At 36.1% G+C, this 26003-nt stretch overlaps 1 long non-coding RNA gene across 2 annotated transcripts; it reads right to left on the reverse strand.

Annotated features, from left to right (window-relative positions):
- Positions 1-12244: 12244 nt before the first annotated feature.
- On the reverse strand, positions 12245-25871 carry LOC129643513 (uncharacterized). 2 transcript variants are annotated; one of them, XR_008710342.1, is made up of 3 exons: positions 25092-25871; positions 21819-21951; positions 12245-13463 (listed from the first exon to the last, which is right to left on the reverse strand). It is a non-coding gene; the product is annotated as an uncharacterized LOC129643513 (long non-coding RNA). The 2 variants fall into 2 exon arrangements; XR_008710341.1 differs by having other exon boundaries at positions 24872-25871.
- Positions 25872-26003: the final 132 nt, after the last annotated feature.

Raw genomic sequence — 26003 nt, forward strand, 5'->3', positions numbered from 1 at the left:
AGAAGCCAAATGTCAATCTGATAATTGTGATAGTAAACATTACTTCTCATTGGTAACATAGGCTCTTCTACTATTAGACTTTTGAAACTTTCTAGTGCTATTTTTATTAATAGTTGTCTTTTTAAAAATCCTTTAATGTGATGGGCATTTATTTGGTAGGTTCATTCAATCCAGAGACTCAAATCCTTCAACTCTGACAACCTTCTCATATCTTTGAGACTTTCCCCCCATTCAGATAACGTTCTCTTTTGATAAACTTTATTAAGCGGCCATTAAAATATTTAGTTTGGATTTTATTTTTTCTTTAACATTCATGTCTCTTTTCCTTTTCTTCAGACTACTGAGAAAGTTTCTAAAATGTGTTCAAACTCTTTATTAACTGTTTCCTTCTTTTGATAAACAAGTTTATAAGTCTGAATTGCTTTTATAATTTAAAATTAATTTTACAAATTATCCTCCTACTTTAAGGAAATAATATCTTCTCAAATCTATCTAAGAATAATAATTTAAATAATAATTTAGGGGTGCTTTAATTATCTCTACCAGTCCCTGCCTCACCTCCACTACCATGATTTTATGTTATTTTTACTTAGTAATTTCCACTTTGATTACAGGCTTCCTTCAAAGTTTACAGATTCCTGACTGGGAGTTTAAAGTATCTTCATTTGGTTTTTTGCATCTTGTGAAGAACTAAATTTTTATTTGTACAGAGCAGGCAGCGATTAACCAGAAGACTCTGAAAGCCAGAATGTAGAGCCTTTACTCTGGTGTTCTGATCCCCTCTACCTTGGCTATTTCTGCATGTTTAATGATTATTTGAACCTCCATGTTTTTTGCCTGAGGGGTAAGCACTTGGCTATCCAGAGTTGTGCTTTGGGATATGGAAGTGATGCTTTTGCCTCTAACCTTTATTCTGTGATTCACTGTTCCTTCCTTTGTCATCTGAATCCTGAGCCCCTCCCCGCAAGTCCTGCAGGGCTCTCTGTGCAGGAATAGTCTGCTTTGTACAAACATGAGCCTGCAGCTTCTTTCATCCTGCGCCTTCATAGGCCATTCTGTACTTTTTATATCTTTCATATGCTTGTTTAAACTTCTTGTTAATGGAGGTCTCTCTTCTGTCTACTTGTTACTTTTCATGTAATCATTTTAGTTTTGTTACTATTATTTTAATGAAGTCTCAGGAAAGAGTAGAGATACGTATTTCTGTTACACGTATCCTTTCAAACAGAAGTCAATCAGCCTTTTTCTCCTGGTAGTTTTCCCCAAATCATGAGATTGAGTTATGGCAACTAAATGGCATATGTATGTCCCATCAATCTATTGAGTAGATTATTATAGTTAATTTCAATTCTTTTTTTTTTTTAATTTTATTTCTCACTGAGATACAAATGTCTTCAAAGATGTAACATCAGTTCAGAAGAGGATTTTTCCATGTTTATCTTTAAGGTGAGGCTAGAGGAAAAGAACCCACCTGCCAATGCCAGAGACGTAAGAGACTCAGATTCGATCCCTGGGTCAGGAAGATCCCCTGGAGGAGGGCATGACAACCCACTCTAGTATTTTGTCTTGGAGAATCCCGTGGACAGAAGAACCTGGTGAGCTACAGTCCATGGGGTCACAAAGAGTTGGACACTGAAGCAATGTAGCACTAGCTTTATAGAACGTATTTGGGATATAAATCTCTGATTTTGCTGAAATCTTAGAGTTTCCTCCCCCCCGCCCGATTTTTGTTGCCATTGACTTCAGGTCTGTGTTCAAATTTTTGTGCCAGATTCTTTCCATTCAGCTTCCTCTACCCATTTGAATGAGCTATGCAGTATCTCACTGAGAAAAAAAAAAAAAAAAAGAGTTAAAAATAGAAACTGAGGCAGAGTGATATTTGACCAGTCAAAAACAAATGGCACAAAGCTTTTCAACTAAAATCTATGATTTTCTAATAGTATCTCAGGGAAGAAGTAATTGCTAACAAGAATTTATCTTTTTTTTCAATGATAATAAAAAACTAAAGCAGCAAATTAAAAAGGAATGAGAGGTCACAAAAAGCAGACAAATGGCATCAATCTGACAAACAGAAAGAGGACAAAAACAAAGATGCAAAATACACAGTAGTTCATGCCACTTAACATAAGTGAAAATTTCCTTAAGATCCATCCACCATGAGGCACAGGTTCATTTTTATGCTACACCTAAGAACTATTATTGATAATCATAATGATGGTCTTTTGTTAAACTGAAGTTGTTATATAAAATATACATTATATTCAGAAGGCTATATAGAAAGAAGGAAAGTTTATTAATACAACTTAAGTACATTGTAGTCAAAACAGCTATTGTAGAAAGCGTTGATACTCATTGTGTTTTTCTTAAGTATGCAGGCCCTGGAGTCAGATAGAGAACTGCACTTGCTTCTCAGTTTTACCACCTAATCACTATGTAGTTTTGGGCAATTTTATTACATCTTAGGGCCTCTGTTTTCCATTTTGTACCAAATAATTGTGCTCACCTAGTTGATGTAAATAATTATAGGAATGAAAAAGTTTTCCCTTCTTCCCTTTTAGGTTCTTTGGCTAGTCTAATTTAAAAAAAAATGATATTACAAATTAATAGGAGAAAAACAAATTTCAGTGTATGTGTACATGGGAGAGAACCAAGAAAACAGAGCCTTTGAAAGGACTGACACCATCACCCTCAGCACTATCTTCAGCTTTTTTAAGAAAAAGGATGTTAGGGGTGGGAGTCAGTTATGGGAGGTTACCAGAAAGGGCACCGTAAACACAGGTAAGGCTGTTATGCATATTTGAGTTGTTGTTTTCTCAATTGATAAGAATCTACACATTTAGCACCATTCTCTTCTTCCTGGTACAAATGAAGATTTCTCTTACAGATTGTCTTATAGATTTATTTTTCTTATGAACATCTTTCTTACCAAAGAGTAACTTCTACTTGGTTTTCAGTTGTATATCCTGTGTTTTCAGCTTCTTAAAAAATCAGCCTGAAATGATCCTTGTGTAAATAAGATGTATTTCAGGGTGGTAAATACTACTACCTTACATAATACTTATAAAGTGTCTATTGCATCTCTAAGAATGTTAATTTAAATACTAATTATCCTTGTAAATTTATTTTCTAAGGTTATTACAGAATCTTTGGAAATTCAATTTTAGTAACAGGATAATATTTCATTAAGTGACTATATTATATTTTGCTTAATAATTTTTAAAGTGGTTATATCTAAGTGGATATTTAGGTGGCTATATATTTTTTTAATTCTTGAGAGTGATAGAATGATAGTAAATATTGTCTGTCTTCAATTTGAATACTATTAGTATATTATTTTACAAAATGAAATGTGACAATCTTATAGTATCAATTTGAATGTCAACAAACCAATGGTAAACCAATAGAGCATTACAGATTAAAGGTACCAAAATGTCAGCATAGTATATAAAATGAAGTATAGTCCCAAAGAACATGTTTTTGGTTTATGTTTTCTAGGTACTGCTGGTTTTTCTTATAATTGGCTACATACATTTCGTACATTCTTTACTGTTTCATGTATTTTATTTTTCATCTTCTGTATTGTTTGGAGAAAGAAAAAGTAAGTTGTATTATTACTACCTGTTTTCATAGAAAAGGTGGATTAAATAGGGCTAGTTTTAAATAGGAAAAAAAAAATTCCAATGGCTCTGGGAAAATTAATCATGGAAAGAATCATCATGGAAAACTTTTGTATATTCTTGGTAATTTTTTGCAGTCAAAGGATTTATCCTTATTAAAATGACATGCTACTTGGGATTGTTACAGAGGCAGGCTGTTAGTAATCTTTCATGCTTACAGTAAATAGAAGGTTTCCCAGGTGGCACTAGTGGTAAAGAACACATCTGCCAATGCAGGAGACACAAGAGATGGGAGTTCAGTCCCTGGGTTGGGAAGATGCCCTGGAGGAAGGCATGGCAACCCACTCCAGTATTCTTGTCTGGAGCATCCCATGGACAGAGGAGCCTGGTGGGCTATAGTCCATGGAGCTGCAAAGAGTCAGACCCAACTGAAGTGACTTGGCACGCACGGTAAATGGAGTTTAAGATTCTTGAGGACAGATTTTGATGGGAGAGAATCATATGGACTTCAGACATCTGGTGGAAGGATGACTGCTGGGTGGTAAAACTGTGAGGACGGGAGACTTGAGATAAGTCTACCTGACAAAGCCACAGTAAGGTGAGAGTGGTGTTACTTTACAAGATTAATATAATAAAATATTGATTCAGTTATTCAACAAATACTTCCTCAATGCCTATATATTGCTATGCATTGTTCTCAGTGTGGGAGACAGAGTCACAGCTAAAACCTACAAGTTCTTTGCCTTTCAGAAGCTTGTATCCCCGTGGGGAGAGGCAGTTAAGGAAAGATACAAGGAAATAAGAAAATACTGGGTAGTGACAAGTACTATTTAGAAAATAAACAGAACAATAAAATTGAAAGAAATCATGGGGCCAGTTTATGTTGAGTGGTCTCTTTGAGGAGGTGACTTTTAACCTGAGAAGTGGGTAAGAAAAAAGTTGAGTAAAGTTCTAGCAAAGAATATTCCAGACAAAAAAGGAAAAATTAGTATAGGTCCTCAGGTGGGAATGAGTTTGAAGTGTTCAAAGAATAATGAGAACCTCAGTGTGACTAGAACAATGACTTAGAAATAGAAGCGAGGGCCAGAACAGGTAAGACGCACGGCTTGGAAAGGCATTTGAGCTTTTAAATGTCTGCAATACCAATCCATTGAAGCAGTTAAAAGAGAAGGATCTAGATTTATGAATCTGGGATTTACAGAGCATGTAAGACCAGAGGTATAAATTTGGTAGTATACAGGGCATGTTCTCCAAGGAGACAAATCATATCAATATATTATTAAAAATCAATGATCAAAAACATTATTGAAAAGATATTTTGATCTGTCAAGAGTTTGAATCTCCCTTTTCTATTCGTAGCATGCTTTACAATACACCGCCAGTAGGGGGAGGGTTTGGGTTGTATTCATCTTATGTATCATCACAGTCTGTATCTGTAGGTCTGAGAATGTGCTTGAAACCACACTCCTGCTGCTGCTGCTGCTGCTGCTGCTGCTGCTGCGTCGCCTCAGTCGTCTCCGACTCTGTGCGACCTCATAGACGGCAGTCCACCAGGCTCCTCCATCCCTGGCATTCTCCAGGCACACTCCAGCTGAGACACCCCTAATGAACCACACTCCTTAATGAATACAAGTAATTGGCGAATGTGTGACTTTTGCTGTCTTTGTGTATACTTCAAATTTAAGACTTAATCTTCCATATTAAATCATGCCTTTCTTCTTCCCTTCGCTCAGGTGTGTCCGACTCTGCGACCGCATGGACAGTAGCCTACCAGGCTTTGCCGTCCATGGGATTTTCCAGGCGAGAGTACTGGAGTGGGCTGCCATTTCCTTCTCCAGGGGATCTTCCCAACCCAGGGATCGAACCCGGGTGTCCTGCATTGCAGACAGACGCTTTACCATCTGAGCCACCAGGGAAGCCCAATCGTGCCTTTGGTTGCAGCAATTGTTATTTTAAAAATAAATGGAAAAAAATTGTTTATATATAGTTTCATGAATTAGTCATTTCAAATGAGGTTATAGTAATAATCATGTCTTTGAATGTTTCAATTGATTCCCTGATTCACAGTCTATTCCCACCTCCCACTGTCACCAATTGAATGGCTTATCTGATTTGGGGTTTTCTTTTTTCCTGAGTATTAATAAGTATGAGCATGCTTTAAATAGGTTTCTCCTTCTGAGAAGTTATTGTCTACATCTTCATATGACATCTATAGATATTCCTTATATCCTAGATTCTGTACATACAAGATATTGATTACTTCTCCCTATTTGGTATTACTCAAATTAAAAGAAATCTTTAGTGCTTTAATGCTGTTAAATTCATAACTTTTTTAACCTAATAGCTTGAGTTTGGAATCTTATTTAAGAAGTCTTCATCTACCTAAACTCACAAAAATATAATCGTATTTACTAGCTTTCTATTTTTCTATTTTCTATTTAGGTCTTTAAACCTTTATACCCAATGTAGACTTGATAATACAGTATTAATTTTCATCATATTCTTGACATCATCTACTACATGATCTACCCTTTCCTTACAGATAAGCTTTATTTTCAGCTCTCTCAGGTGGAAGTTTTGTTCCCCTGTTTGTTTGTTTTTTTTTTTTTTTTTTCATGAATGCTTACTTTTTATTACTATGGTCTTTTGTTATGTGTTAAAATGTGGTAGGTAGAGGTTTCCCTTTTTTCTTTTCAAACTTGATATTTCAATTGAAGTATACACAAACATATAAATGTATCATGAAATAAGTTTAAATTCTTTAAAAAATACAGCTTGAATTTTGGTTAGTCCTACATGGAATTTATAGACTAATTACTTTTGGAAGTATTGGTATCTTTATGGTGTAATTTGCTCAACCTACAAATATGTTATCCCTTTATTCAAGTCTTTCTGAATGTTATTTAAGAAAGTTTAAAAATGTTCCCTCAGTAGGTTTTGTGGATCTTTTCTAAGTTAATCCTTTGGTACTTTTCATTTGTTTGCTATAATAAATAGTAACGTATTTTAAATGAAATTTTCTAGCTTGTTATTAGTGGCTTAGGAACAGTTATTGATTTTGTGAGTTAACCTGTAGCTGGAAACCTTGCTAAACTGTTTATGTATTCAAAGTTTTCTGTTGATCTAATGATTTTTCACATAGATCATCATCTTGCTTGCCTGTAATGACATTTTTGCTTTAAAAGACTTCTGAATTTAAAAACATCTAAAATTTCTCTACACTATCTGATGCAGTGTTTGGCCTTTAAGCATATTATCAACTTAAGGAGAAGTTTCATTATTTCCATTTTCTGTGATTTTATCATATATAAGTTGTTGAACTTGAGTAATTCTTTTTGTACTTGCTGAGATAGTGACATGAACTTTCCAAAGTAGTTCATGAATACATTAAATTCTATTGACAGATTTTCAAATGCTAAACCATATGGGGAATTTTGTCTGCTTTTTAGATGTAACGACTATACTTTTATTTTTCTGAATCATCTTTGGCAGGGGAATTATTTGATTTCAGTTGAGTTCCTTTCAAAGTTACTGGATTATTCCATTTTTAAATTTCTTATAATGTATGTAAATTCATTTCTATTTTTAAAACATTTTACTTCATTGTGGTAAGAACATTTAACATGACATCTACCCTCTTAATAAAAATTATAAGCATACAATATAATACTAGTGATTATTAGTACAATGTCGTAGAGCAGATCTCTAGAACTAATTCATGTTGCTTAACTTAGACCAATTAACTAGTGCTTCCCACTTCTCTCTCCCAGCCCCTGGCAACAACCATTTCACTCTGATTCTATGAATTTGACTATTTTAGATCACTCACATAAGTGGACTTATACAGGATTTATCTTTTGTGACTGGCTTATGTCCCTTAGAATAATGCCCATGATATTCATCCACATTGTCATATATTGCAGAATTTTTCTTTTTAAGGCTGAATAGTATTCCACTATATATAACACATTTTCATTATCTATTGATCTGCAGATGAATATTTAGGTTGTTTCTGCACCTTGGCTAATGTGCATCATGCTACAATTAATATCAGTTCAGTTCAGTTCAGTCGCTCAGTTGTGTCCGACTCTTTGCGACCCCATGAATCGCAGCACGCCAGGCCTCCCTGTCCATCACCATCTCCCGGAGTTCACTCAAACTCACGTCCATTGATTCAGTGATGCCATCCAGCCATCTCATCCTCTGTCGTCCCCTTCTCCTCCTGCCCCCAATCCCTCCCAGCATCAGAGTCTTTTCCAATGAGTCAACTCTTCGCATGAGGTGGCCAAAGTACTAGAGTTTCAGCTTCAGCATCAGTCCCTCCAAAGAACATCCAGGACTGATCTCCTTTAGAATGGACTAGTTGAATCTCCTTGCAGTCCAAGGGACTCTCAAGAGTCTTGTCCAACACCATAGTTCAAAAGCATCAATTCTTCTGCACTCAGCTTTCTTCACAGTCCAACTCTCACATCCATACATGACCACTGGAAAAATCATAGCCTTGACTAGACGGACCTTTGTTGGCAAAGTAATGTCTCTGCTTTTCAGTATGCTATCTAGGTTAGTCATAACCTTTCTCCCAAGGAGTAAGCATCTTTTAATTTCATGGCTGCAATCACCATCTGCAGTGATTTTGGAGCCCCCCAAAATAAAGTCTGACACTGTTTCCACTGTTTCCCCATCTATTTCCCACGAAGTGATGGAACTGGATACCATGCTCTTCATTTTCTGAATGTTGAGCTTTAAGCCAACTTCTCACTCTCCTCTTTCACCTTCATCAAGAGGCTTTTGAGTTCCTCTTCACTTTCTGCCATAAGGGTGGTGTCATCTGCATATCTGAGGTTATTGATATTTCAGTGCTAATATCACTTTGAGATCCTGGTTTCCATTGTTTTAGATAAAAACCCAGAAGTGAGATTGGATCATATATGGTTCTATTTTACATTTTTGGAGAAACCTCTTTACTGTTTTCCACAACAGTTGCATCATTTTGCATTCCTATTAATAGCAAGCAAGGGTTGCAGCTTCATCATATTTTTTACCAACACGTGTTGTCTTTTTGTTTTTTGAAAATAGCCATCCTGACAGATGTCAGGTGATATTTCATTGTAGCACTTTTTTGCATTTCCCTGATAATTTGTGACACTATTTTTTCATATACCTGTTGGGCATTTGTATCTTCTTTGGAGAAATATCTATTCAAATTCTCAGCCTATTTGTCCATTGGGTTACTAGGGGTTTTTGTTATTGTTGTTGTGTGGGTGTTTGTGAGTTTCTATGTGTTGTAGGAGCTCTTTAAACACTTTGGAGATTAACTTTGTTGGATATATTGTCTGCACAAAATTTTTTCCAGGGTTATCTTTTATTACTAGCACTGATTAATTTAAAAACACATTTGGAAACACATCCCAAATAAAGTGAAAACTAATTTTAGAAGCTCAATAGGTTAGATGATATGACAATAAATGGAAGAAATAAGGTGCAGAAGCTCAGGATAGTTTCCTATACGAGCACTTTGGCTCTGAGGCAAGAACTTTAAGATTGAGATGGATGACAAACCCTGACACTGACCAAATGTCAATGCTTATCCTGTTGATAAGCAATGCTTATTCCAGTTGAGCTATTTCAAATCCTGAAAGATGATGCTGTGAAAGTGCTGCACTTAACATGCCAGCAAATTTGGAAAACTCAGCAGTGGCCACAGGACTGGAAAAGGTCAGTTTTCATTCCAATCCCAAAGAAAGGCAATGCCAAAGAATGCGCAAACTACTGCACAATTGCACTCATCTCACACACTATTAAAGTAATGCTCAAAATTCTGCAAGCCAGGCTTCAGCAATATGTGAACTGTGAACTTCTAGATGTTCAAGCTGGTTTTAGAAAAGGCAGAGGAACCAGAGATCAAATTGCCAACATCCGCTGGATCATGGAAAAAGCAAGAGAGTTCCAGAAAAACATCTCTTCCTGCTTTATTGACTATGCCAAAGCCTTTGACTGTGTGGATCACAATAAACTGTGGAAAATTCTGAAAGAGATGGGAATACCAGACCACTTGACCTTCCTCTTGAGAAACCTGTATGCAGGTCAGGAAGCAACAGTTAGAACTGGACATGGAACAACAGACTGGTTACAAATAGGAAAAGGAGTACATCAAGGCTGTATATTGTCACCCTGGTTATTTAACTTCTATGCAGAGTACATTATGAGAAACGCTGGGCTGGAAGAAGCACAAGCTGGAATCAAGATTGCCGGGAGAAATATCAATAACCTCAGATATGCAGATGACACCACCCTTATGGCAGAAAGTGAAGAGGAACTCAAAAGCCTCTTGATGAAGGTGAAAGAGGAGAGTGAGAAGTTGGCTTAAAGCTCAACATTCAGAAAACGAAGAGCATGGTATCCAGTTCCATCACTTCGTGGGAAATAGATGGGGAAACAGTGGAAACGGTGTCAGACTTTATTTTTGGGGGCTCCAAAATCACTGCAGATGGTGACTGCAGCCATGAAATTAAAAGACACTTACTCCTTGGAAGAAAAGTTATGACCAACCTAGATAGCATACTGAAAAGCAGAGACATTACTTTGCCAACAAAGGTCTGTCTAGTCAAGGCTATGATTTTTTCAGTGGTCATGTATGGATATGAGAGTTGGACTGTGAAGAAAGCTGAGTGCTGAAGAATTGATGCTTTTGAACTGTGGTATTGGAGAAGACTCTTGAGAGTCCCTTGGACTGCAAGGAGATTCAACTAGTCCATTCTAAAGGAGATCAGTGACTGATGGTGAAGCTGAAACTCTAGTACTTTGGCCACCTCATGCGAAGAGTTGACTCATTGGAAAAGACTCTGATGCTGGGAGGGATTGGGGGCAGGAGGAGAAGGGGACGACAGAGGATGAGATGGCTGGATGGCATCACTGAATCAATGGACGTGAGTTTGAGTGAACTCCGGGAGATGGTGATGGACAGGGAGGCCTGGCGTGCTGCGATTCATGGGGTCACAAAGAGTCGGACATGACTGAGCGACTGAACTGAACTGAACTGAACTGATCCTGGAGCTACTTGCTTGTGTATCTGAGTAATTGTTTCCTCTTCCACACCTGGAACATACATGGTTTTGGTTTTAAATGTTATGGTTTTAAATGTCGTTAATGACACAGAAAACATTTGCATGCTTGTAACAGTTTTATGACTGTTAAAGACTACTGGAAGTATTTTTCACACTCTTTAGGTTGCACTTTCACACTGTCATTGTTTCCATTGTTTTGCAGAAGCGAAGGAAATAGCAACCCACTCCAGTGTTCTTGCCTGAGAATCCCAGGGACGGAGGAGCCTGGTGGGCTGCTGTCTATGGGGTCGCACAGAGTCGGACATGACTGAAGCGACTTAGCAGCAGCAGTTTCATGTGTCTATGTTGCTTTTGTGGCCTGTACTTTTGGTGTACATCCTTGAAATCACTGCTAAGACCAATGTCATGAAGTCTTTCACCTATATTTTTTCTGGGATTTTAACAGTGTCAAGTCTTACATTTAAGTCTTTTGTTGATTTTGAGTTGACTTTTCTATATGGTATAAAGTAAAGATTCAATTTCGGTCTTTTGCATGTGAAGATCCAGTTTTAACAATAACTTCAAGAGACAATTTTTTCCCTAGTGTGCATTCTTGGCACTCTTGTCAAAAATCAACCAATTGTGTATATATGGATTTATATCTGAGTTCTCTATTTTATTTATTCATATGTCTGTCATTACCACAGTTCCACAGTTTTAATTACTGTAACTTTGGTATTATACTCTAAAATCAGGAAATATCATATCTCCAGGTTCATTCTTCTTTCTCAAGATTGATTTGGCTATTATGGCTTTTTGTGTTCCATATGAACTATAGATTTGTTTTTTTCTGTTCATGTAAGAAATGCTATGGGAATTCTCATAGTCATTACATAAAAAACCTAGTTCTACTCCTTAAGGAGCTAGAAAAGAAGAAAAAACTGAGCCTAAAGTTAGCACAAGGAAGGAAGTTACAAAGACTGAAGAAATAAAAATGTTTTATTAAATAATAAAAAAAAACAAAACTATAAGTTGGTTTTTGAAGAGATAAAAATATTGACAAGCCATTAACTAGACTAAGAAAAACGGAAAGAAGACAAATAAATAAAATCAGAAATGAAGCAAGAAACATTATAATTGATGAACAGAAATAAAAAGGATCATAAGAGACTACTGTGAGATATTATATGCCACCAACTAGATAATCTAGAATAAATAAATTCCTAAAAACATACAACCTTATCAAAACTAAGAAGAAACAGAAAGTCTGAACAGATCTATAACTATTATGTAAATTGTATCAGTAACCAAAAACTTTCTAATAAATAAAAGTTCAAGATAAGATGGCTTCACTACTTCCCTGGTGGCTCAGATAGTAAAGAATCTGCCTGCAATGCGAAAGACCCAGGTTTAGTCCCTGGGTCAGGAAGATCCCTTGGAGAAGGGACCAGCTACCCACCCCAGTACATTCTCTGGGGCTTCCCAGGTGGTGCTAGTGGTAAAGAACTCACCTGCCAATGCAGGAGATGAAAGAGACGTCGGTTTGATTCCTGGGTTAGGAAGATTCCCAGGAGGAGGGCATAGCAACCCATTCCAGCATTCATGCCTGGAGAATCCCATGGACATAGGAGCCTGGCAGGCCATGGTCCATAGGGTTGCAAAGAGTTGAACATGACTGAAATGACTTCAGTCTACCAAACATATAAATTCTACCAAACAGGCACCAAATTCTACCAGACATTTAAACAAGAATCAATGCTGATGTTTCTTAAACTCAAGAAATTAAAAAGGAGGGAACAGTTCCAATCTCATTTTATTAGACCAGATTTACCTGATACCAAATGTAAAGACAACACAAGAACAGAAATGTATTATATAACAAATATATTAGGTTGGTGCAATGTAATTATGGTTTTGGACTGTGAATTTTAAATCATTATAACTAGGCTCAAACACATCTTTATTAATAAAAATAGGAGCCATTGAAATCAACACTTTTAGCCAATATTCCTGTAATGTAAAAATCCATGCTTCAGGATTCAATGAACTCTTGGAAAGTATTTTCTGCCTCCTGCTGGTAGGTGGAAGTGTTTTCCCTGCAAAAAGTTGTCAAGATGCTTGAAGAAATGATAGTCGGTTGGCAAGAGATGAGGTGAACATGGCAGATAAGGCAAAACTTCATAGCCCTATCCGTTCAACTTTTGAAGCATTGGTTGTGAGACATGTGGTTGAGTGTTGTCATACAGAAGAACTGCGCTCTTTCTGTTGACCAATGCCAGCTGCAGACATTGCAGTTCTGGTGCATCTCATTGATTTGCTGATCATACTTCTCAGATGTAGTTTCCACTGGAATTCAGAAAGCTGTAGTGGATCAGATGGACAGCAGACTGCCAAACAGTGACCATAACCATTTTTTGGTGCAAGTTTGGTGTTGGAAAGTGCTCTGGAGCTTCTTCTCAGTCCAACCACCAAGCTGGCCATCACCAGTTGTCATATAAAATCCACTGTACATTGCACATCACAATCCGATTGAGAAATGTTTTGTTGTTGTTGCATATAATCACACTTCAAAAATGACAATTTTTTAAATTTTCAGTGGGCTCATGAGGCACCCACTTATTGAACTTTCCAATTTGCTTCAAATGCCAAATGACCATAGAATGGTTGATGTTGAATTGTGCAGCAACTTCTCATGTAGTTGTAAGAGGATCAGCTTCGATGACCACTCTCAATTTGTTGTTGTCAACTTCCAATGGCCAGCCACTGCATTCATCATCTTCGAGGTTCTTATCTCCAGCAATTTCTGGAACAAATGCATTGTTGATGCTGTGAGTTGTCTCTGCTGCTTTACAACCCATTTTGAACTTGAGTATGAAAATCACTTAAATTTGCTGTTTTTCTAAAAAACATCATTTCCCTAGTCTAAAATAAATACACAATACACAGCAAGTAATGTCATTAGCAAAAAAAAAAAAAAAGCATAAAGTGAGAAATGTGCATTAAAATGATATGTAACATAACCACATTTATTTAAGAATGTATTCCAATATCAAACAGCAAAGTTAAATACTGCTAAACCACAATTACTTTTATACCAACATAAATATATGGAAGGACTTCCCTGGTGGCTCAGATGGTAAAGAATCTGCCTGCAATGTGGTAGACCAGGGTTCGATTCCTGTGTCGGGAAGATCCCCTGGAGAAGGGAATAGCAACTCAATCCAGTATTTTGCCTGGAGAATCCTATGGACATAGGAGCCTGGTGGGCTACAGTCCCTGAGGTCACAAAGAGTCAGACATGACTGAACAGCTGAGCAGTAACAGCAGAAATATATGGAAAAGGCCTTAACAAAATACCGGAAAATTAAATTCAATGGCACAGTAAAAGGCTCACACAGGCGTGAACTTGGCCAAGATAGTAGAGGAGAAAGGCCCTGAGCTCACCTCCTCAGATAAGCACATCAAAATTATAATTTTCAGAGCAACTATCAATGAGGACAACCCAAAAACTAGCAGAGAAGGTCTTCTACAGCTAAAGATATAAAAATGGAACCACATTCCATTGGATGGATGGGGAAGTGGAGACTCAGTATAGTCAAGAACCATATCCCAGGTAGATGACCCACAAACAGGAGGAGAGTCACAATTGCAGAGGTTCCCCCCAAGAGTGAGTGGTACAAGTTCCATATCGAACAGTCCACCCTGGGGGTCCTGCACCAGGAAGATGAGCCCTAGAAAATCTGGATTTGAAGGCCAGTGTGATGTGCTTTCAGGAGAGCCTAAGGGCTTTAGGAAGTAGAGATGTCATTGCTAAAGGTACACACAAAATTTCACTCAACAGAGACCTGGGGAAGAAGCAGTAATTTAAAGGAGTGTGGAAATCACTCAAGCTAAACAGAAAAAAAGCATTTTAATAAATAAGGACAGATTAAGAGACTTCTGGGACAACATCAAGTACACTGATGTTGTCATTATAAGGGTCTAGAAGGAGAAGAGAGAAAAAGACAGAGAACATATCTGAAGACATATTGGCTGAAAACTTCCCTAAGTTGAGAAAGAAAACAGACATCTAGGTCCAAGAGGAACAGAGTCCCAAATAAAAACACAAAGAGATATATTGTAATTAAAATGACAAAAATAAAGAGAATATTAAAAGCATCAAGGAGAAAGTAACAAGTTATACACAAAGGAACTCCCAAAAGACTGTCAGCTCACTATTCAGCAAAAACTCTTCAGGCCAGAGGGAGTGGTACTATATATTTAAAGCAATGAAAGGGAACTCCTACAACAAGAATACTTTATCTGGCAAGGCTTTCATTCAGATTTGATGGAGAAAGCAAAAGTTCTATACATAAGCAAAAACTAAAAGAGTTCACCACCAAAGCAGCTTCACAAGAAATGTAAAAGGAATTTTTCTAAGCAGAAAAAAAAGGAACAAAAACTAGAGGCTCAAAAATTACAAAAGGAAAAATCTCATTCGTAAAGGCAAATATACAGTAAAGGTATTAGATCAACTACTTATAAACTTAGTAGAAAGGCTAAAAGGCAAATGTACTAAAATCAACTATATTCACAACAATTGTAAAGGGATATACAAAAGACAAAGATAAATGATATAATGTCAAAACAGTAAACTTGGAGGAGTAAAAATACAAGGCTGTTAAAATGCATTTGAATATAAGAGATCAGCAACCTAAAATAATCGTGTATATATAAATAATCTATATATAGATTCATATATATATATATATATATATATATATATATAAACTTCATGGTAACCAACAACCAAAATTTATGATAGATATACTCACAGAATGGAGAAAGGAATCCAAATTTAAAACTAAAGATAGTTACCATATCTCAAGGGAACAGAGCAAAAAAAGAAAGGAATAAAAAAGGACCATGCTGCTGCTGCTGCTAAGTCACTTCAGTCGTGTCCAACTCTGTGCAACCAAGAACCTGAAAACAACTAACAAAATGATAATAAGTACATGTGCATGTGTGCGTGCTCAGTCATTTCAGTCATGTCTAGCTCTTTGTGACCCAATGGGGTATAGCCTGCCAGGCTCCTCTGTCCATGGGAATTCTCCAGACAAGCATACTGGAGTGGGTTGCCATGCCCTCCTCCAGGGGATCTTCCTGACCCATGGATCAAACCTGTGTCTCTCACATTTCCTGCATTAGCAGGTGGGTTCTTTATCACAAGTACAACCTGGGAATCCCAGTAAGCACATGTCTATGTCTGTGCTAAGTCACTTCAGTCATGTCCAACTCTTTGTGACTCTATGGACTGTAGCCTGCCAGGCTTCTCTGTCCATGAGGTTCTCCAGGCAAGAATAGTGGAGTGGGTTTCCATGCCCTCCTATCAATAATTACTTTAAATGTAAATGGAGTAAATGCTCCAATCAAAAGATGAAGAGTGACTGAATAAACAAGAAAACAAGACCCATATATATGTTCCCCATAAGAGACTCACTTCAAATCCAAATCTACACTAGCCTGAGGGTAAGGAGATAGAAATAGTATCCCATGCAAATGGCAATCAAAAGAAAAAAAGCTGGGGAAGCAATACTTACATCAGACAAAATGGATTTTAAAACCAAGATATAATAGACAAAGAAGGACATTACAAAATAATAAAGAGATCAAGCAGCAAGAACGTATAACAATTATAAACATACACATTCAACATAGGAATACCTAAATATATAAAACAAATATTAACAAACATAAAGGCAGGAATTGACAATAATACAATAATAATGACATAATAATAGTAAGGGACTTAAACACCTCATTTATATCAATGGACAGATTATCCAGACAAAAACATCAAGGAAACAATTGCCTTAAACAACACATTGGACTTAATAGATCTATATAGAATATTCCATTTAAAGCAGCAGAATACACAGTCTTTTCACATACACATAGAGCATTCTCCAGGATAGATCACATGCTAGGCTACAAAATAAATCTCAGGAAATTTTAGAAGATTGAAAGTTTATCAAGCAACTTTTCCATCCACAAGGCTATGAGACTAGAAATCAACTACAAGAAAAAGCTGCAAAAGCCACAAACATATGGAGGCTGAACAATATGCCACTAGACAACAAATGAATCACAGAAAAAAATTAAAGAAGAAATAAAAAATACCTGGAGACAAAAAACACAATCCAAAAATATATGTGACATAGCAAAATCCGTTCTAAAAGGGAAGTTTACATGATAAAAGTCTACCTCAGGAAGCAAAAAAATCTCAGGTAACAATCTAACTTTACACTTAATGGAACTAGAAAAAGAAGAACAAATAAATGCCAAAGTTAATAGGAGGAAAGAAATCATAAAGATTAGAGCAGAAATAAATGAAATAGAGATTTAAAAAATAACAGAAAAGATCAATGAAACTAAGAGCTGGTTCTTTGAAAAGATAAATCGCTAAACCATTAGACTGATCAAGAAAAACAGGATAGGTTCAAATGAATAAAATCAGAAATGAAAGAGAAGTTACAACTGACACTGCATCAGTACAATCTCCTAAGACTGAAACAAGAAGAAATTGAAAATATAAACAGACCATTTACCAGTCATTAAATTAAATCAGTAATTAAGGAAAATCCCAGCCAAAAAAAGACCAGAACTAGGTAGCATCACAGGTGAATTCTAACAAACATTCAGAGAACAGTTAACATATATCTTTTGCAAATTATTTCAAAAAAAATTCAGAGGAATAAATGCTTCTAAATTCACTTATGAAGCTATCATCATTTGGATATCTAAAGCAAACAAAAGCATCATAAAAAGGAAATTATAGGTCAATGTCACTGATGAACATAGATGCAAATTTCCCCAACAAAACATTAGCAAACTAATTCAACAATACATTAAAATGATCACATAACATGATCAAGTGGGTTTATCCCAGGGAGATAAGGATGGTACAATATCTGAAAATCAATCAAATGTGATACATCATATTAACAGATTGAAGAATAAAGATCAGGTGATCATCTCATAGATGCAGAAAAGCTTTTACAAAATTCAATATTCCTTTATGATAAAAACTCTCAACAAAGTGAGTAAAGAGAGAATATACCTCAAATAATAAAGGTCATATATGAAAAACTCACAGCTAACATCATACTTAATCATAAAAAGCTAAAAACATTTTCTATAAGATGAGGAACAAGACAAGAAAGACCACTCTTGCCACTGGTATTCGACACATTATTGGAAGTCCTAGGCACGGCAACCAAATAAGAAAAGACATAAAAAGAGTTCTGGATTGGAAAGGAAGTAGGAAACTTATCACTGTTTGCAGATGACATGGTACTACATAGAAAATGCTAAGGATGCCATCAACAAACTATTAGAACTCATTAATGAATTCAGTAAAGTTTCAGTATACAAAATTAATATATAGAAATTTGTTCCTTTTCTATACATTAAAAATGAACTATTGAAAAGAAAATTAAGGACATAATCCTATTTACAATTGCATTAGAAAGGATACAATACATAGAAATAAATCTAATTAAGGAGGCCAGATCTAGAGCTAGACATCCTGGAATGTGAAGTCAAGTGGGCCTTAGGAAGCACCACTACAAACAAAGCTAGTGGAGGTGACAGAATTTCAGTTTGCTATTTCAAATCCTGAAAGATGATGCTATGAAAGTGCTGCACTCAATGTGCTAGCAAATTTGGAAAACTCAGCAGTGGCCACAGGACTGGAAAAGGTCAGTTTTCATTCCAATCCCAAAGAAAGACAATGCCAAAGAAAGCTCAAACTACCACAAAATTGCACTCATCTCACACAGTAGTAAAGTAATGCTCAAAATTCTCCAAGCCAGGCTTTAACAGTACATGAACTGTGAACTTCCGATGTTCAAGCTGGTTTTAGAAAAGGCAGAGGAACCAGAGATCAAATTGCCAACATCTGCTGGATCATCGAAAAAGCAAGAGAGTTCCAGAAAAACATCTATTTCTGCTTATTGACTATGCCAAAGCCTTTGACTGCGTGGATCACAATAAACTGTGGGAAATTCTGAAAGAGCTGGGAATACCAGATCACCTGACCTGCTTCTTGAGAAATCTGTATGCAGGTCAGGAAGTAACAGAACTGGACATGGAACAACAGACTGGTTCCAAATAGGAAAAGAAGTACTTCAAGGCTATATACTGTCACCCTGTTTATTTAACTTCTATGCAGAGTACATCATAAGAAATGCTGGGCTGGAGGAAGCACAAGCTGGAATCAAGATTGCTGGGAGAAATATCAATCATCTCAGATATGCAGATGACATCACCCTTATGGCAGAAAGTGAAGAGGAACTAAAGAGTCTCTTGATGAAAGTGACGAGGAGAGTGCAAAAGTTGGCTTAAAGCTCAACATTCAAAAAACTAAGATCATGGCATCTGGTCCCATCACTTCGTGGCGAATAGATAGGGAAACAGTGGAAACAGTGGCTGACTTTATATTTTTGAGCTCCAAAATCACTACAGATGGTGACTGTAGCCATGAAATTAAAAGACGCTTACTCCTTGGAAGGAACGTTATGACCAAACTAGACAGCATATTAAAAAGTAGAGGTATTACTTTGCTAACAAAGGTCTGTCTAGTCAAAGCTACGGTTTTTCCAATAATCATGTATGGATGTGAGAGTTGGAGTATAAAGAATGCTGAGCATCGACGAATTGATGCTTTTGAACTGTGGTGTTGGAGAAGACTCTTGAGAGTCCCTTGGACTGCAAGGAGATCCAACCAGTCCATCCTAAACGAGATCAGTCCTGAGTGTTCATTGGAAGGACTGATGTTGAAGCTGAAACTCCAATACTTTGGCCACCTGATGCGGAGAGCTGACTCATTTGAAAAGACCCTGATGCTGGGAAAGATTGAGGGCAGGAGGAGAAGGGGATGACAGAGGATGAGATGGCTGGATGGCATCACCAATTCAATGGACATGAGTTTGGGTGAACTCCAGGAGTTGGTGGTGGACAGGGAGGCCTGGTGTGCTGCAGTCCATGGGGTTGCAAAGAGTTGGACACAACTGAGCAACTGAACTGAACTGAAGGAGGCAAAATACCTGTACTTGGAAAACGACAAGATAATGATAAAGAAATTGGTAACCACACAAACAAATGGAAAGATATACCATGTTTGTGGATTGGAAGAATTAAAATTGTTAAAATGACCATACTACCCAAGGTGTGCTACAGCTTCAGTACAATCCCAAACAAAATACCAATGGCATTTTCACAGAATTAGAACAAATGTTCCTAAAATTTGTATGAAAACACAAAAAACCCAAATAGCCACATATATTTTTAAAAAGTAGAACAAAGCTGGAAGTATCATACTCCCTTATTTCAAACAGTACTATGAAGCTACAGTCATGAATGCAATATGGTACTAGTACACAGATACACAGATTAATGGAACAGAATCAGAACCCAGAAACGAGCTCACACTTATATGGTCAGTGAATCTACAACATAGGAGGCAAGAATATACAAGAGCAAAAAGACAGCATCTTCAATAAATTATGTTGGTAAAAGTTGGACGGCTATATTCAAAAGAATCATACTGGACTACTTTCTCACACCACATACAAAAATAAGCTCAAAATGGATTAAAGATGTAAATGTAAAACTGGACAGCATAAAACTCCTAGAAGAAAATATAGGCAGTAAGCTCTTTGACATCAGTCTTAGCAATATTTTTTTGACTCTGTCTCTTCAGGCAAGAGAAACAAAAACAAAAATGAACAAATGGAACTACATCAAACTAAAAAGCTTTTGTACAGTGAAGGAAACTAACAAAATGAAAAGGCTATCTACTGTTTGGGAGATTTTTCAAACAATATATCGGATAAGAGGTAAATATCCAAAATACACAAAGAACTCATGTAACTCACCATCAAAAACAACCCAATTAAAACTGAGAATAGGACCAGAATAGACATTTTTTCCAAAGAAGACATAGAGATGGCCAGCAGGCACATGACATCAGGATCAGCATCGCTAATCATCAGGGAAATGCAACTCATGACCACAGTAAAATATCACCTCACACTTGAGAATGGCTCAATAGAATGGCTATTATGAAAAAAACAACAAAAAAATGTTGGTGAGGATGTAGATAATAGAGAACACTTATGGAGATGTACAGCCACTATTGAAAATAGTGTGTAGGCTCCTCTCAAAATATTAAAAATAGAACTACCATATGATCCATAAATTCTGCTCATGGGTATATATAAAAAAAAAATGAAAACAGAAATTTGAAAAGATATGTGCCCCTATGTTCATTGCATCATTAATTGCATCATTATTTACAATAGTCAAGATATGAAAGCAACCTAAGGTCTCATTAATAGATGAGTGGATAAAACAGATTTTGTACTATGTACAAATCTGTACTATTTGTACAGATGCACTCTTGCTAAGTCACTTCAGTCATGTCTGACTCTTTGCAACCCAATGAACCTAGCCTGCCAATTTCCTCTGGAACCTGGATTGAATTCTCTAGGCAAGAATACTGGAGTGGGTTGCCACTTATTACTCAACCATAAAAAGAATTAGATATTTCCATCTGTGACAACATGAGTGAACTTAGATGGTATTATGCTAAATGAAATGTCAGACAGAGAAATATCAATACCATATGATTTCATTTATATGTGGAATCTGAAAAGCAAAACAAAGAAACAAACATAACAAAATAAAAATAGTCATAGATACAGAAGGCTGCCAGACAGGATAGAGTGGGAGGATGAAAGAAATAGATTAGGGAGATAAGGATGTAGAAATTTCCAGTTACACAATAAATGAATCAATCACAGGTATGAAAGGTATAGTGTATAGAATATAGTCAATAATTATGTAAAATCTTTTTATGGTTTAGATGATAACTAAACTTATTGTGGTGAACATTTTGTAATGTATAGAAATATTGAATCAGTATGTTGCACACTAGGAACTAGCATAGTGTTGTAGGTCTATTATACTTCAAAAACAAACAAACAAGCTCATAGTGAAAGAGATCAGATTTGTGGTTGCCACCAGCAAGAAGGTGGGGGAAGAGGGAATTAGATGAAGCTGGTCAAAAGGCACAAATTTTCAGTTATAAGATAAATACTAGGGATGTAATACATACCATGATAAATATGACTCATTGCGACCCCGTGGAATGTAGCCCACCAGACTCCTCTGTCCATGGAATTTCCCAGGCAAGAATATTGGAGTGGGTTGCCATTTTCTTCCTGACCCAGGGATTGAACCTGAGTCTCCTGCATTGAGAAGCCCAATTAATGTGATACTTCACATTAACAGAATAAAGGATAAAAATCACATAATCATCTCAACACACTATAGAAAAAACATTTGACAAAATTCATCATCCTTTCATGATAAAAACTCTTAACTAGGAATAGAAGGAAAGTATCTCAACATAATTAAGGGCATATATGAAAAGCCCATAGCTAACATCACACTCGACAATGAAAAAATGAAATATTTACCTCCAAGATAAGGAACAAAGCAAGGATACCCATGCATGTCTCTTATATAGTACTGGAAGTCCTAGCCAGAGCAGTTAGGCAAGAAATAAAAAGCATAACAATCAATAAGGAAGAAGTAAAACTGTCCCTTTTGCAGAAATGGCATGATCTTACATATAGAAACCACCGCCCCCCTCCAAAAAAAAACCTGTTGGAACAAACAAATTCAATAAAGTTATAGGATATGAAATTAATAGACAAAAATTTGGTGTTTCTACATATAAACAACAAATTATTTTATTTTCCAAAAAGAAAATTAGGAAAAACAATCCTATTTATAACATGTCCGACTCTGTGCAACCCCATAGACAGCAGTCCACCAGGCTCCCCCTTCCCTAGGATTCTCCAGGCAAGAACACTGGAGTGGGTTGCCATTTCCTTCTCCAAATAGCATCAAAAGGAATAAAATTCTTAGAAATATATCTAATTAAAGAGGTTAAAGAATTGTAGGTTATCATATTAAGTGAATTAAGTCAGAGAAAAACAGATATTATATAAGATCACTTATATGTGGAATCTAAAAAAGTAATATAAGTAAATTTATTGACAAAACAGAGTTAGACTCACAGACATGGAAAACAAACTTATGGTTACCAAAGGGGATGGCGGGGACAGAGGGAGAGAGATAAACTAGAAGTTTGGGACTAACATATCTTCACTACTATATTTAAAATAGATTAACAATAAGGACCTACTGTGTAACTCAGGGAAATGTATTCAGCATCTTGTAATAAACTATAATGGAGAAGAATCTGAAAAAGTATATATGTGTGTGTGTGTGTGTATACACACACACACACACACACACACACATATATGTATGAAAGTTGAAAATGTTAGTTACTCAGTTGTGTCCAACTTTTTGTGACCCCCATGGACTATAGCCCTCCAGGATTCTCTGTCCTTGTAATTCTCCAGGCAAGATACTGGAGTGGGTTGCCATTCCCTTCTCTAGGAGATCTTCCCAACCCAGGGATCCAACCCTGGTCTGCAATGCAGGCAGATTCTTTACCATCTGAGCCACTATGAAAGCTCACACATATGTATGAATGTATGTATGTATGTATAGTATATATAAATGAATCACTTTGCTGTACACCTGAACTAACACAACATTGTAAATTAACTACACTTCAATTTTTTAAAAAATTTATTGGCGTGTAGTTGATTTATACTGTTGTATTAGTTTCGGCTGTACAGCAAAGTGGATAAGTTATACATATACACATACCCACTCATTTTTAGATTCTCATATAGGTCAGTACTGGAGGAGGGCATGACAACGCACACCAGTATTCTTGCCTGAAGAATCTTGTGGACAGAGGAGCCTGGTGGGCTGTAGTCTATGAGGTCACAGAGAGTCAGCTACAACTGAAGTGACTTAGCACACATGCATAGTTCATTAGAGAACATTGAGTGTAGCTCCGTGTGCTATATGGTAGGTCTTTATTAGTTGAAAGTTAAAGTGAAAACTATAAAACATTTTAATGAAAGAAATTAGAGAAAACACAACAAATGGAACAACATTCCATGTATATGACCTGAAAGGCTTTACATTGTCAAAATGCCAATTTTAAAATTCTTATGACCGATCTGTCATTTTTCAGAATTTTTTCCATCTTGTATTACATTTTTATGTCTATTTCCTAAACATATACATCTTGGCATAATTCTCACCTATCTCTCAAAATCTCATTATCTATTCTCTTAATCCCTTCCATAAAGATGTGAATTATTAAATTATTTAATTATAAACATACAATTTTGAAGAATTTGCTTTTTTTTAGGCAGTTATAAGTTTTGATGAGTTATCCTTTCTGTTTATCTTTCCATGTAGCGTCTACCTGGACTAATTTTTTCTTTTTTATAGAATACTTCTTTTGAAAATATTTTAAAGGAGAATCTCAATATAATTTCTGAAATTTCTATGCTTAACAAAATGTTGTTTTCATCCTGCTATTTTATAATATTTTGCTAATTTAGGCCACAGTTCTTCAGTAGATTTTAAGAATTGAGGTCCAGCAAAATATCACCCACAAAATATCATCTATGTATTTGGGAGGAAAAAAGAATAAAGAAAGTTTAAAAATAAAGTGATAGAAAAAGATAAAACTGGCAATGTCAAAGAATAATCTAATAAGGGTGTACGTATGTTTAGGAAAAGTCATGTATAAGAATGTTTATAGAACACTATTAATAATAACCCTCCCTAAAATGGAAAACAAATGTCTAGTAACAATGGTATAGATAAATAAATGTGGCATTTAAAGAATGGGGTCATATACAGCAGTGAGAATGAGTGAGACACAATTACATGCAATAACATGGATAAAATTTTCAAATCTACTGTTGAGTAAAAGAACGATGATACAAATGACATCATCTATGATGCTATTTATATGTAGTTCACAAACAGGTAAGTCTAGCCTATGATGTTGAAAGTAAGAGAGTGGTGGAAAGGTGGTAGTGACAAAAAGGGTAGTCAAAGAGAGGACAGGCTCTGATGAACAGGGCATGGCAAGTTTTTATGTGCTTCTGGCTATGCACGTATATTCACTCTATGATGAATACTGGGTGCTTATGATGTATGCATTTCACCCTGTGAACAACACATTTGATAAAAAATTTAAAGTATTTTTAAAAATAATACCTTTGTAGTAGTTGTTATAAAAGACAAAGTAGAGTTCAGAGTTATTTTTTCTTCCATATTTTGAAAGTGAATTCATTGCCTTCTTGCATCTGGCGCTGCTTTGTGACATTTAAAGTCACTTTGATTCTTTTTCTTGGTGTCTCTACTTGTCATGTTTGAAGCTTTAAGAGTTATTTTTTAGTTTCCTTAATTTGACCTTTAATTTCGCTATATAAATTACCTTTCTCTTATGTATCTTGTTTGCCACTCCATGAATATTTTAGTCCTTTCAGTGTTTGTTTTTTCTGGAAAAAAAATCAGTTATTATTTTATTTACTGCCCTGGAATTTGCAGCCTTAAGTATAATAGAAGCTCTGTCCCAATACCTTGTCGTAGGTGTGGTGGTCAGGGGTGGTGGTCGGGAAAACAGAAAAGGCTATAGGAATTGAACACTTCATTGATCTGTCTTTTGTTTAAGAGCCAAGAACTCCGAAGCTTGTTAAAATAAGAAATATCCTCATCATCAATGCAAGTGGAAGAAAATTTCTCACAGCAGAGAAAAAAAAACCACACAAACTCAGTCACATCAATAAGGGAGAGATCATTACAGCATTGACGGTTTAAATACATAATTTGATTCTGGATACAAATAAATACAAATACACATGTATACCTGTGGCGGATTCATTTTGATATTTGGCAAAACTAATACAATTTTGTAAAGTTTAAAAATAAAAGAAAATTTAAGAAATTAAAAAAAAAAATACACATTTGCTTTGCAAATTTTCTATTGGTTAAATTTAGCCTCAAAATATCTGGGTTTTCCGGGACGGTAACTGGGGAAACTAACATTTCTCAAAAATCATTTAATACTCTGCGTGGACCACAATGCAGCCGGCCATTCCTCCAAGCACCACGCAGTCAGGCAATTCATGTCTTCCCACCCACTCCTTTCTCTTTCTTTGTCTGTATAATGAAAATGAAAACAATGTATCTTTTTCCAAAAACTTGCTCAGTCTTCCCAGTTGAAACCTCTGAAAACGGCGAAACGCGTTGAAGACGGGAAAAGATGAGTACTATTTAATCTCCCTTTATACCTCTGCGTTGGTGGGTAGGGGGAGGCTGGTAGAGGAGTAGGGGGCGGGGCCGGAGC

This window comes from Bubalus kerabau, chromosome 2 (assembly GCF_029407905.1).
Source record: "Bubalus kerabau isolate K-KA32 ecotype Philippines breed swamp buffalo chromosome 2, PCC_UOA_SB_1v2, whole genome shotgun sequence".
NCBI classification, from domain to species: domain Eukaryota; kingdom Metazoa; phylum Chordata; class Mammalia; order Artiodactyla; family Bovidae; genus Bubalus; species Bubalus kerabau.